This window comes from Halichoerus grypus, chromosome 11, assembly GCF_964656455.1.
Source record: "Halichoerus grypus chromosome 11, mHalGry1.hap1.1, whole genome shotgun sequence".
Taxonomy (NCBI): Eukaryota; Metazoa; Chordata; class Mammalia; order Carnivora; family Phocidae; genus Halichoerus; species Halichoerus grypus.
The window spans coordinates 45,595,470-45,610,486 of record NC_135722.1 but is presented as its reverse complement, the minus strand read 5'-3'; positions in this window follow the sequence as shown (position 1 = coordinate 45,610,486).

Genomic DNA, 15,017 nt, shown 5'->3' with positions numbered 1-15,017 from the left:
CTCAGTCGGTAGAGCATGTGACTCTTGATCTCAGAGTTATAAGTTTGAGCTCCACACTGGGTGTAGAGATTACTTAAAAATAAAATCTTAAAAAAAAAGAACAAAAAAAGAATATAAAAATAATATATAACAATGAAGCCAGTCTGGATTATGTTTATCTTTATACCAGTGCATTCATAAAATGCAATTTTAAATATCATCTTATGGAAGAAGTTGCTCATGAAGGCAAAAGTGTCTGCAACTCATGAAAGGCATGATGTGTCCCTGATGGGACTGGTGTTCTACACTGGGGACTAACAATGACTTGCTATGTAAATTTGAAAAAGTTTCTTAACATATTAGTTTTTTCTACCAGAAAAATGAAAAGAAAAATTTCTGTAGCTAATCATTTCCCAGGGCTTTTATTAAGACAAAGGAAATAACTCTGGAAGTATCTAAACTTTTTAGAAGAAAGGCTTATATAATGATAGGACTATCTCAGCTGCAAATAACAGGTATCCATCTCAAATCATCATAGGCAAAAAGAAAGCATATTGGCTTTCATAAATGAAAACTCCAGGTTTCAGCTTCAGGCATAGCTGAATCAAGAAACCCTCAAATTCACCAGGAATCTATTGCTCTATTTTCCTCTATCTCTTGGGCTGGCTTTCTTCTATGTTGCATTTCTTTTCTAGCACATTTTCCCCACATGCTGAAAGAATCTCAGAGACTTCAGGCTTTAATTACCCCTAAGTTCATGACCTTAAAAGAAGAGAGATGACTCCTCGTAACCCAACTAATTCTGCATAAAAACTCTAATTGGTCTTTGTTTAGGTGTCTCAAATTTCCTTGTGACCAGGTGATGGAGTGCTCTCTTTGACCCACTTAATCAGTTGCCTCTCTGTGACTTGATCGACAGACTCACAAGACTCCTTTGGGAGAGAGAGAGCAATTTCCAAATGAGGAAACTCAAACAGACCAAATATCATGTCCACTGCTGGACTGTATCAGTCTATGGCATTGTTGTTATTGTTGTTGTTTTTAATTTTATTTATTTATTTATTTATAAGTAGCCTCCATGCCCAGCGTGGAGCCCAGCATAGAGTTTGAACTCATGCCCCCAAGATCAAGACCTGAACTGAATCAAGAGTCGGATGCTTAACCAACTGAGCCACCCAGGCGCCCCAGTCTGTGGCATTGTTAATATTATCTCTCTTGCAGGACATTAGAACCAGTTGAGATTTGCCCAGATTAACTTTCTAGACCTGAGTCCTATGGGAGCCCATCAGAGTTTTGTAGGGACCACATGGATTCATTTGATTTTCACAAAATCTGTGAGGCAATTATTCATTCCACTTTTTTTCCACTTTAAAAAAATTAGTAAGCTTCATTTTTTAGAGAAGTTTTAGGCTCATAGCAAAGTGAGGGGAAAGTACAGAGAATTCCCATATACCCCCTGTCCCCACCCATCTCTCCCACTATCAACAGCCCCCATCAGAGTGGTTAATTTGTTATAACTGATGAACCTACATTGACTCATCATAATCACTAAAGTCCATAGTTTAGGGTTCACTCTTGGTGTTGTTCATTCTATGGGCTTTGACAAATGTGTAAGGACATGTATCCACCATTATAGTATCCTGCAGAGTAGTTTCATTGCCCTAAAATTCCTCTATGTTCTGACTACTCATACCTCCCTCTGCCCAAGCCCTGATAACCTCTAATCTTTTTATTGTCTCCATAGTTTTGCCTTTTCCAGAATGTCATGTAGTTGGAATCATATAGTATATACAGTTTTTCAGATTGGCTTCTTTTTTTTTTTTAAGATTTTATTTATTTATTTGACAGAGAGAGATACAGCGAGAGCAGGAACACAAGCAGGGGGAGTGGAAGAGGGAGAAGCAGGCTTCCTGCCAAGCAGGGAGCCCAATGTGGGACTTGATCCCAGGACCCTGGGATCATGACCTGAGCCGAAGGCAGACGTTTAACGACTGAGCCACCCAGGCGCCCTCAGATTGGCTTCCTCGTTTAATAAAATACATTTGAAAAAAATATGCATTTTCCCCCTATGTCTTTTTATGGCTTAATTGCTTATTTCTTTTTAGAGCTGAATAATATTCCATTGTCTGGATGTATCACAGTTTACTTATACTTCCACCTACTGAAGGACACCTTGGTTGGCTTCTAGTTTTGGCAGTTATGAACAAAGCTGCTACAAATGTTTGTGTGCAGGTTTTTGCGTGGACATAAGTTTTCAACTCGTGGGAAAATACCCACAACTACTGGAATGTATAACACGAGTATGTTTAATTTTGTAAAAAACTGCAAACTGTCTTCCAAAGTGGCTGTTCCATTTGGCATTCTCACTAGCAATGAATGAGAGTTCCGGTTGCTCCACATCCTTATCAGTGTTTAGTGTTGTCAGTGTTTGGATTTGGCCATTCTAAAAGATGTGTAGTGGTATCTCATTGTTGTTGTTGTTGTTTTTAAAATATTTTATTTATTTATTTGGGAGGGTGAGAAGCACAGAGGGAGAGTGAGAAGCAGACTCCCAGCCAAGCAGGGAGCCCGATGTGGAACTCGATCCCAGGACCCTGAGGTCATGACCTGAGCTGAAGGAAGATGCTTAACCAAATGAGCCACCCAGGTGCTCCTCATTGTTGTTTTAATTTACAATTCCCTAATGAAATGTGATGTTGAACACCTTCTTATAGGCTCATTTGCCATCTGTATTTGGTGACGTATTTGTTAACGTCTTTTACCCATTTTTAAATTGTTTTCATTTTCTTGTTGTTTGGATAACAGTTCTTTATCAGATGTGTCTTTTGTAAATATTTTCTCCCAGTCTGTGACTTGTCTTCCCATTCTTTTATTAGTTCCACTCTTATAGATAATAAATGCTACAAATTACTGGAAGCTTACCATACACCAATCACTGTGCTAACCACCCTACATATATTACCTCATAAAAATTCTATGAGGTGCTGTGTTTATTGAGGTTCTTTGGAATGTAAGCAGCAGAAACCAACTCTGGCTAGTTAAAGAAGAAGAAATGTATTGAAAGGATGGATAATGGGGTATCTTATGGGATAGGAGGAAGAGTTGAACAATCAAAACTTAGAAGGATAGGTTCCCACTCTTGCCTGCTTTTGTAGGCTCTTGCGAAGGTGGATTTGGGGATAAACCTGGTACAGTCCTACTGGTTTCTAGTCGCTGCTATCTCTGTTTCAAAAGCCACATTTTTTTTGGAGGGAGAATCTAATTGGCTTACCTTGAGTCAGGTATCTAGCCTTGAACCAATCAAGTTGAAGAGACATGTAGTACAGGATGGCCACCTTTGTTATAAGGGTTGTTCTCAGAGAAAGGGAGTCACTGCGAATCATTTAGCCACCCAAAGGTGTATCTACTGTAAGCATGTAGTTGTACCAGTCAAGGTCCAGGCACTCAAAAGTGGGTAATTGAAGAATGCTTAACAGGGTAATTAAATAGGAAGAGTTTAGAGAATGCAACAAAGGACGTCAGAGTATCCTGGAGCTAGTGATAGTGGGCAACTCTTACCCTGCCAGGCCTGAAGAGGAAAGAGGAGGTGGTGGTTTTTGGAACCTGTGGAAAAAGCTATAAGGAAAAGGCTGCCTGATAAGTAGCTGTGGTCTTTGGGAGAGGGTCACAACCAACCTGCCAGCAACCCAGCAGTGTGGGATCTAGGGAAATAAATACCAAGATTTCACTCTCCTCCCACCTGCCAATTTCTTGGACACAACCAGAAGCCAGAGAGCAATGGAGTCCCTTGATTCAGTTCTTCTAGGCCAGCCTCCTAGGACATAAGTCAAGGTGTGCAGGGAAGGAGGGAGAGTTGATATGGAGGGGTAAATAGAAGACAACCAACAAAATAATATAAATCCCAGCTTATGGATAAAAACTTGTAGGTTTGGAAGAATTAGTGACTAGTTTAAGTTCACACAGCTAATTCAGGGCAGAGTTGGGGTTTGAACTCGGTCAGTTTGACTCCAGAACCTGTGCTTTTAACCACTGGGCTCTATCACCTCTTAGATGAAGACCCTGAATTGAAATACTGGATTGACCACACTCAGCTCAGGTGAGTACTTTACTTCTCTGGGCTCCTTGCAAATTCACCTCTTAGCTGCAACAGCAACAAGAGCCCATTCCAGCCCCCTCAGAGGGAAGCTGATAGATTCACACTCACTGGGCTCCCTCTGGTCCCTCATCCTGAGCTTGGCAGAGTCATGTGGTTTGGAATATCAGAGGCAGTCAAAGTGGAGTCCAAGGTTCTTGCCACTGTGTTGGCAACTCTGTTCTTCCGGTAGGGTTGTGATGAGATTTAAATTGCACTCCAATTAAGCCTTTCCACTCTAAGTCCTCAGGGAGCATTCTCAGGCTTGGACCATGCACTTGTAAGAGCTAATACCATTCTCAGATGCCTGTTCATCTCATTTAAATAAGCCCATTAGTGCCTCATCTGTCTGGCCATGTACTTTCCTGCTACTGCTCAGAGCCTCCAGACAAACACACTTCCAATCATGCAAGCAGAGGAAAATATTAACAGCAATAATATTCACTGTATGGTTTTATTTCCTGTCTCATTATTTTCCAGCTTTTTAACTAATAATCGGTAACATCTATTATATACTTACTATGTGCAAGGTACTGTGCTGTTTTTACATAGATTGTCTCATTTCACCTTGACAATAGATCTAAAAGGTAGGTACTACTTAATTCTCACTTTACAGATGAGCAAACTGAAGCTTATAGAGGTTAATTTGGTGTCTTTGGTGACATAATTACTAAGTAGTAGATTTAAGATTTGAACCCAGATAGCCTGACTCCAGAGCCCACACCACTTAACCATGATACCTCCTTCAGTTCTGGATGGACTTATTTATAAAATAGTGGGTTCTGACCATGCTTCTCCCCTTTCAAAGGTGAAATTCTGATATGTTTAGGGAACAGGGGTATGGTGGAGACTACTAGTGATCATCAAATATCGATGTGTTCCTATAAAGTTTCCATTTCTGTTGCAGTTGAGTTGCGGCCATGTGACTGTGTCTGGCCCATTAGGTGTGAGCTGAAGTGATGTGTGTTATTTTCAAGCCTGGCAATACCGCCCCCCCCACCCCGCCCCGCACTGTCAGCCACTCCCTGTCTCTCTTGTCTATGGCTTCAGAAAGTGAAGAACTCAGAGACGGCAAAATTGCTACCTGTAAGTTGCTTGTTGCTTCTTGGAGAGAGCCATGCCAGACGGTTACCTGACCTGCATTGGATGGTGACATGAGTGAGAAGTAAACTTTCGTTAGGTTAGCCCACTTAGATTTTGGGGCTTATTTATTATCATACCGTATCTTATCATACTCCGACTAATACGCATATTGTACAGAGGGTTCCTGTCTTGTGATGGTTCAACTTACAATTTTTTGACTTTATGATGGTGTAAAAATGATACCATACTTTGAATTTTGAATTTTGATCTTTTCCCAGGCTAGCAATATGTAGTACAATACTCTCTCACGATGCTGGGCAGTGGTAATGAACCGTAGCTCCCAGTCAGCCACGCAATCAGAAGGGTAAACAACTGATATACTTACAACCATTCTATTTTTCACTTTCAGTACAGTATTCAATAAATTATAGGAGATATGCAACACTTTATTATAAAATAGGCTTTGCATTAGATGATTTTGCCCAATAGTAGGTTAATGTGAGTGTTCTGAGCACATTTAAGGTAGGCTAGGCTAAGCTGTGATGTTTGGTAGGTTAGATATAGGACATGCATTTCGACTGATGATATTTTCAACCTACAATGGGTTTATTGGGACATAGCCCCATTGTAAGTTGAGGAAGATCTGTACAAATACACAAATTGGTATCTCAAAGTAGGGCACTTCTATAACAGTTTATTGGTCTGAGAGGAAAACTAACGTTGGAGACTGGAAATGTCTCAATGCATGTTCTGTGGTGCTGAAACATTATCAACTGATCTAACTTGGGAGGCAGAATGCATGTTTATTTATATGACATCTCTAGGAGAAGAAATGGAAAAACAGAACAATAGTAGTGCATGTTGGCTATTATTGGTTGCACCTGACAAGGTATTACAAGAAAAAGATGAGGGCGCCTGGGTGGCTTGGTCGTTAAGCGTCTGCCTTCGGCTCAGGTCATGATCCCAAGGTCCTGGGATTGAGCCCTGCATCGAGCTCCCTGCTAGGTGGGAAGCCTGCTTCTCCCTCTCCCACTCCCCCTGCTTGTGTTCCCTCTCTCGCTGTGTCTCTCTCTGTCAAATAAATAAGTAAAATCTTTAAAAAAAAAAAAAAAAGAAAAAGATGAGTTCAAAATAAAACTGGCAAGAGATTGACAGAATGGATAAAAAGAAAGCAAACAAACGAACACTCATGAACCAATATATATTATGTACAGAAGACACATATTAATTTCAAAGACAGAAATAGGTTGAAAGTAAAAGGATGGAAAAATGTATACCATGCAAATAGTAGCCAAAAGAAAGCTGGAATGGCTACACTAATATCAGAAAAAAAAAAAAAAAAAAAAAAAAAAAAACCATTTAAGACAGAAACTGTTACTAGAGACAAAGAACAGATTTAGTCTTTTTTAAATTGCAAACGAATCAATCCATCAAGAAGATATAAAAATTATAAACACATGTGCATTTGACAAGAGAGCCCCAAAATACACAAAGCAAAAACTAACACAACTGAGAGAGAAATAGATAATTCTACAATAAGGGTTGAAGACTTCAATACCCACTTTCAATAATGGATAGACTATCTAGGGGGACTTAGAAGATCAAGAAGGATATAGAGACTTGAACAACGATATAAACAAACTAAGCCTAATATAATAGACAGCAAAGAAATCTTCCACTCAACAACATCAGAATATACATTCTTCTCAAGTGCACATGGAACATTCTCTATAATGGACCATATGTCAAGCCATAAAACAAGTCTCAATAAATTTAAAAGGTTTAAAATAATGTATGTTCCCTGACCAGAATAGAATGAGATTAGAAATCAATAAGAGAAGGAAATTCACAAACATGTGGAAATGAAACACATTTCTTCTGAATAATCAATGGTCAAAGAAGAAATCAAAGGGAAATTAGAAAATGCTTTGAGATGAATAAAAATGAAAACATAGCATACTAAAGCTTATGGGATATAATGAAAGCAGTGCAAGGGAAATTTATAGCTGTAAACACCTATATTGAAAGAGAAAAAAGATGTCAAATCAAGAACCTAAACTTTCACCTTTAGGAATTAGAAAAAGGAGAGCAAGCTAATCAAAGCAAGCAGAAGGAAGGAAATAATAAAGATTGGGTCATAAATAAATAAAATATAAATAAAAACAGAGAAAATCCATGGAAACAAAAGCTTGTTTTTGTTTTTGTTTTTTTAAAGATCAACAAAATCAACAAATTGATGAACCTCTACCTGGAATGACCAAGAAAAAAAAGAGAGAGAAAACTCAAATTATTAAAGTCAGGAATGCAAGAGGGGACATTACTATCCACCTTACAAAAATAAAAAGGAATATAAAGGAACACTATGAACACTTATATGCCAACAAATTAAATAACCTAGATGAAATGAACAAATTTCTAGAAAGGCATAAGCTATGGAGACTGACTCAAGAAGAAATAGAAAAAAACTTTTTAAGATTTACTTACTTATTTGAGAGAGAGAGCACGCACGTTAGCGGTGGGGAGGGGCAGAGGAGAGGGAGAGAATCACAGGCAGACTCCCCGCTGAGCGCAGAGCCCCACAACAGCAGATGCTTAACCAACTGAGCCACACAGGCACCGCAAATATCCAACTCTTGATTTCAGCTCAGGTCATGATCTCAGGGTCCTGGGATCGAGCCCTGCCTCAGGCTCTGCACTGGGCGAGGAGCCTGCTTAGGATTCCCTCTCTCCCTCTCTCTGAGCCCCTCCCCCCACTCAAAAAAAAATTCCATTTGCAGTAGCATCAAAAAGAATAAAACATTCAGGGATAATTTAACAAAAGAAGTGCAATACTTGTACACTGAAAACTGCAGAACATTGTTGAAAGAAATTAAACACCTAAATAAATGGAAAGACATTCTATATTCATGAATTTGAAGACTTAATATTGTTAAGATGACAGCATTCCCGGGGCGCCTGGGTGGCTCAGTCGTTAAGCGTCTGCCTTCGGCTCAGGTCATGATCCCAGGGTCCTGGGATCGAGCCCCGCATCGGGCTCACTGCTCAGTGGGAAGCCTGCTTCTCCCTCTCCCACTCCCCCTGCTTGTGTTCCCTCTCTCGCTGTCTTTCTCTGTCAAGTAAATAAATAAAATCTTAAAAAAAAAAAAAAAAGATGACAGCATTCCCCAAATTGATCTACAGATTCAATGTAATTGCTATCAAAATCCCAGCTGGATTTTTGCAGAAATTGGTAAGCTGATCCTAAAATTCATATGGAAATGCACAGGATTCAGATTAGCCAAAGCAATCTTGAGAAAGAAGAAAAAACATGGAGGATTCACATTTCTTGATTTCAAAACTTACTACAAAACTACAATAATTAAGACAGTGTAGTACTGGCATAATTATAGACATATAGATCAATGGAATAGAATTGAGGGTCTGGAAGTAAATCCATACATTTGTGGTCAATTGATTTTTGACAAGGATCCCAAAACCTTTCAATGAGGAATGAATAGTCTCTTCAACAAATGGTCCTGGGAAAACTGAATGCAAAAGAATGAAGTTGGGCCCCAACCTCACAATATATACAAAAATTAACTCAAAATTTATCAAAGACCTAATTGATAAAATTATAAAAGTTTTAGAATAAGACAGGTATAATTTTCATGACCTTGGATTAGGCAATGGTTTCTAACATTAATACTAAAAGCACAAGCAACAAAAGAAAAAATAGACTTCATCAAAATTAAACACTATAACAGGGCACTCTAAAGAAAGTGAAAAAACCCATAGAATAGGAGAGAATATTTGCAAATCATATATATCTGATAAAAGTCTATTGTCAAAATGTAGTGATCTGAAGGGGCACCTGCACTCCAATGTTTATTGCAACAGTGTCCACAATAGCCAAACTATGTAAAGAGCCCAGATGTCCATCGACAGATGAATGGATAAAGAAGATGTGGTGTGTGTGTGCATATATATATATATGCACACACACACAATGGAATATTACACAGCCATCAAAAAATGAAACCTTGCCATTTGCAACAACGTGGATGAAACTAGAGGGTATTATATGCTAAGGGAAATAATTCAATCAGAGAAAGACAATTATCATATGATCTCACTCATATGTGGAATTTAAGAAACAAGGCAGAGGATCATAGGGAAAGAGAAGAAAAAAGGAAACAAGATGAAACCAGAGAGGGAGACAAACCATAAGAGACTCTTAATCCTAGGAAACAAACTGAGGGTTGCTGGAGGGCAGTGGGGTCGGAGGATGGGGCAACTGGGGGATGGACATTGGGGAGGGTATGTGTTGTAATGAACAATGGGTGTTATATAAGACTGATGAATCACATACCTCTACCCCTGAAACAAATAATACATTACATGTTAATTGATTGAATTTAAATTAAAAAAATAAAAATAAAAAATATATCTATAAAAAAGTCTATTGTCGAGAATATTAAAAAGGATTGTAACTCAACAATAAAAAGGGAAATAACCTAATTTAAAAATGGACAAAGGATCTGATAGACATTTCTCCAAATAAGATATACGAATGGCCAAAAAGCACATGAAAATGTGTTCAACATCATTAGTCCTTAGGGAAATGCAAATGAAAACTAGTGAGATACAATGAGATACAACTTCTCACCCACTAATCTGGCTATAATCAAGTAGAAACAATGACAAATGCTGGTGTGAATATGGAGATGTTGGAAACTTTACATATTGCTGGTGAGAATGTCAAATGGTATGGGACTACTTTGGAAAATGGTTTGCCAGCTCTTCAAAATGTTAAACATAGAGTTCCTATATGACCCACCAATTCCACTCCTAGGTACTCATCCAAGAAAAATGAAAACATATGTCTAAACAAAAACTTGTACACAAATGTTCATGGTAGAAATTTCATAATAGCCCCAAAGTGGAAACAACCCACATGTCCATGGACAGATGAGTTGATAAACAAAATATGTTATACCTATATAATAGAATATTATTCAGCTATAAAAGTAATAAAGTACTGATTTAAATTTTGAAAACAAAAATACTAATTCAAAAAGATATACACACCCCTATATTGCAGCATTATTTATAACAGCCAAGATGTGAAAGCAACCCAAATGTCCATCTGTAGATGAATGGATAAAGAAAAAGTGGTATATATATGTAAACAGAATATTACTCAGCCATAAGAAATGTAATCTTGCCATTTGCAACAACGTGGATGGACCTAGAAGGTGTAATACTAAGTGAAATAAGTCAGTCAGAGAAAGACAAACACCATATGATTTTACTCATATGTGGAATTTAAGGAACAAAACAAATGAACAAAGAAAGAAAAAAAAAAAAGAGAGAGACAAAAAAACCCAGACTTTTAAATACAGAGAACAAACTGGTGGTTGCTAGAAGGGAAGTGGGTGGGGAAATGGGTGAAATAGATAAAGGGGATTAAGAGCACACTTATCTTGATGAGTACTGAGTAATGTAGAGAATTGTTGAATCATATATTGTACAGTTGAAACTAATACAACACTGTGTGTTAATTATACTTGAGTAAACACACACACACACAAGTGATGAAGTATGGATTCACATTTCAATGTGGATGAACTTTGAAACATGATGATAAGTGAAATAAACCAAACACAAAAGACCACATATTATATGATTCCATTTATCTGAAATGTCTAGAATCAGCAAATCTATAGAGACAGAAAGTAGGTTAATGGTTTCTGGGGGATGGAGGGGATGGGAAAAATGAGAGTGACTACTAATGGTTATGTTTCTTTTTTCCTTTTTTAAAAAAGATTTTATTTATGTATTTGAGAGAGAGCGAGAGAGTGAGAGAGCATGAGTGGGGGGGAGGGGCATAGGGAGGGGTAGAAGCAGGCTCTCACTGAGCAGGAAGCCTGATATGGGGCTTGATCCCAGGACCATGAGATCATGACCTGAGCTGAAGGCAGACGCTTAACTGACTAGGCCATCCAGGCACCCTAGTTATATTTCTTTCTGGGGTGATGAAAATTCTCTGAAATTAGATAGTGGTGATGGTTTCACAACTCTGTGAATACACTAAAAACCACTGAATTATACATTCTAAAATGGGGAAACATTACGGTATGTATAAGATTTGAGAAGTGTATCTCAATTTAAAATTAAAAAGGAATATATTTGGCTGTTCTGCCAGCAGAAATTAAATGCTATAGACAAAGTCCAGAGTACTGGTGTCAGTCAACTTAGAAAAGCTGACTGCCTCTAGTTCCCAAATAGTAAGAGATGGAAATTTAAAAGGCTTTGCGTGACAAAGGCCCAAGAAGATGTTTCAGCTGATTAGAGTGAACCATGGAAAATATCTGATTAAAAGTGTGTTCTTTGTTTCAGCTAGCTTCAGGGAAATCACTATCACATTGAAAGAGAGAGCCTGGGGGAAAGAAGGCAAAAGAGTAAAGCAAATTTGAAGACTATGTGTTACAAAAGAACATTGAGTATGGATATTGGCAATGGAAGGGTCTGGATGCCAATAGACTAGAAGTTTACCAAGTTTTGGAGAAAACTGTATTGTCAAAGAAACCACAAACTTGTGTAAAAAGCCTAAATTTGTTAGTTAAGCCTTAAAACAACCTCTGGCAGGAAGTTGCACAGTCCCTAGGGAGAGCATTCTCCCCATCTCTCTCTTTAGATGTAGCCAAGGAGAATAAGGGTCCAGGAAGAAGCCCTTTAGAAGATGAGGCCAAGGATCACAAAAGATAATGGATGAGACAGTCCCTGCCCCAGGCTAGGCAACTTTGATATCTGCCTATTGGTATTTTAGAATTGTAATACCAGTGTGTCTGTGGAACAGTGACTACTGTGGGTCTCTCAGGCTCCCCCTGCCCTTTTTTTTAATTTTTATTTTTGTATTATTTTTATTTTTTTAAAAGATTTTATTTATTTATTTGACAGAGACAGAGACAACGAGAGCAGGAACACAAGCAGGGGGAGCAGGAGAGGGAGAAGCAGGCTTCCCCCTGAGCAGGGAGCCCCATGTGGGACTCGATCCCAGGACTCTGGGATCATGACCTGAGCCAAAGGCAGCCGCTTAACAACTGAGCCACCCAGGCACCCTGCCCTTTTTTTTTGTAAAGATTTATTTACGGAGGGGGGTGTGAGAGCGCATGGGCATGGGGTGGGGAGGGGAGGGGAGGGGCAGAAGGAGAGGGAGAGAGAGAATCTGAAGCAGGCTCCATGCCCAGCAGGGAGCCCCGTTGTCGTGGCGCTCAATCTCATGACCCTGAGATCATGACCTGAGCTGAAATCAAGAGTCGGACACTTAACCAACTGAGCCACCCAGACGCCCCTCAGTCTTGCCCTTCCTGAATGGGAGTGCTTATTGAAGTTATCCTATTCCTGATCCATTATTGTACATTTGTAGGTTGGCATGGGTATGAGGCAGACAACTTGCAGTCTAAGAGAAGTTGCATTTGTTTTTGATGGGGAGGACTATGAAATGCAATGGCAGATTGGACTTTGCATTGTCTTCCACAAGGACCAGTTGAAGGTGTTTTACTTGTGGGAAGAAGAGAACAAACAAGTGTTTAAAGACCAGGAGAGTATACTTTGGTGGAGACTGTTAGTGCTCACCAAATGGGCTCACCATGGACTCCTCTACATTTCCCAGCCTGCAATATTGGCCAATAATTTTCTTTTCTTGTAATGTCTTTCTGATACCAAGGAATCAAGTTTTGCAAGCCTTATAAAAATGAGTTTGGATATTTCTTTTCCTCTATTCTCTGGATGCATTTGTTTAGATCAGCATTATTTGGACTATAAATTTTTGTAAAACCATTCAGGTCTGCAGTGTTCTTTGTGGGAAGAGTTTTAATTTCAGATTCAATTTCTTTGATAGATATAAGACTAGCATTTTAAAATTTCTTCTTGTGGTAATTTTGGTAAATTGTGTTCTAGGGAATTTGTATATTTCACCTAATATTCCAATTTATTGGCATAAATATGGGCACACAGAGTGTCAATTTATTAACATAAAGTTGTTTATGATATCCTCTCATTATCCTTTCAATGTATATAAGATTCATAGTGATATCCCATTTTTAATATTTGATTTTGGTATCTGTGTTGTCTCTCTCCCCTTTTTTTCCCCTCTAGATTTGTCTTGCTAGGGTTTAAAAAAAAAGATTTTATTTGTTTATTTAATATAGAGGGAGAGAGAGAGTGAGCATGCGTGAGCGGGGGCGGGGGTAGAAGGGGAGTGCGGAGTCTGATATGGGGCTCCATCTCACAACCCTGAGATCATGACCTGAGCTGAAACCAAGAGTTGGGGGCTTAACCAACTGCACCATATAGGTGCTCCTTGCTAGAGGTTTATTAATTATATTAATCTACTTAAAGATTAGGATTCTGGCTTTGTTGATTTACTCTATCATGTCTTTTTTTAAAATTGATTTCTGCTCTTACCTTTTTGCTTCCCTTCTCCTTGTTTTGGGTTTAGTTTGCTGTTCTTTTTCTAGCTTTTGAGTTGGAATCTTAGATCATTGGTTTTCAACCTTTCTTATTTTTTAATATATAAATTTTAAAGGGGCGCCTGGGTGGCTCAGTCATTAAGCGTCTGCCTTCGGCTCAGGTCATGATCCCAGGGTCCTGGGATCGAGCCCCGCATCGGGCTCCCTGCTCCGCGGGAGGCCTGCTTCTCCCTCTCCCACTCCCCCTGCTTGTGTTCCCTCTCTTGCTGTCTCTGTCTCTGACAAATAAATAAATAAAATCTTTAAAAAATATATATATATATAAATTTTAGAGATTTATGCTTTCTTCTAGGCACTGCCTTAGTAGTGTCATTGGCCACACCATCTCCCTTCTCCTACACATCAAGTAGTCAGACTCCTAATGGTGGAAATGTAGGATGGGACCTGCCTGAATCTCTTGAGTCATTGTTTGGAGGAAAGCCACGCAGAAGAGCTACCTGACCTGCCTTGGCTTGTGATATAAGTAAGAAACAACTGTGATGTGTCTGGCTACTGAGTTTTCTATCTGGTTTATTTGTTTGTTTTGTATTTGTTTGCTATATCCTAGCCTATCTTGGCTGATACGAGACGACTTGTCCTTTATCAGCTCCTGTGTTGGTCTACATGAGAGTTTCCCATGACCTCTTCTCTTTTACACGCCCAAATATCAATATTTGGAGACTCTTGTTATAAGACATTTTCACTGAAGACGTGGGGGGTAGTGAAGGGGTGTTAGTACAATACAGAAGACAATAGGAAACAATGATAAATTTAATATGCCTTCCCCTCCCTGTCATAGGGAGTTTTTCATTGTCTTTTCAGTCTGGCCCTGCCCTGTTATCAAGTTTTGGGGTTCCTTTCTCTGTTTAGACTCTTCCCTCCCAGTTCATATTCTTTCTTCTTCCCATCCCTCCTATTCCAGAGCATCCCAAACTCTCCAGCTTTTACATATGGCTCTTCCTTACCTTGGATCAAATAAAATTCTTAGTCACGGTGTCTTTTCTACAGATCAAAGCACACCCAGAGGTCTGGGGCCGAAATATGGCTGTGGGCCGCCTGATGGAGAATCAGAGCAGGCACTCCAAGTTGAGAGGACTTTCCCCCAGAACCTAGAGTTGTATTTAAAAAGGTCCTCTTATCACTTTCTTTATATGCTCAAGTTTTTACTTATTTTATTTCATTTATTTTATTTTTCACATAGTTGAAATCCTGCCCTGCATCCTACTTTTATGACTTAATGTTCTATCATGAGTATTTACTATATTACTATATGATTTTGATAAACATTATTTTACATTCACATTTTTTCCCTATTTAAAAACCCAACAATC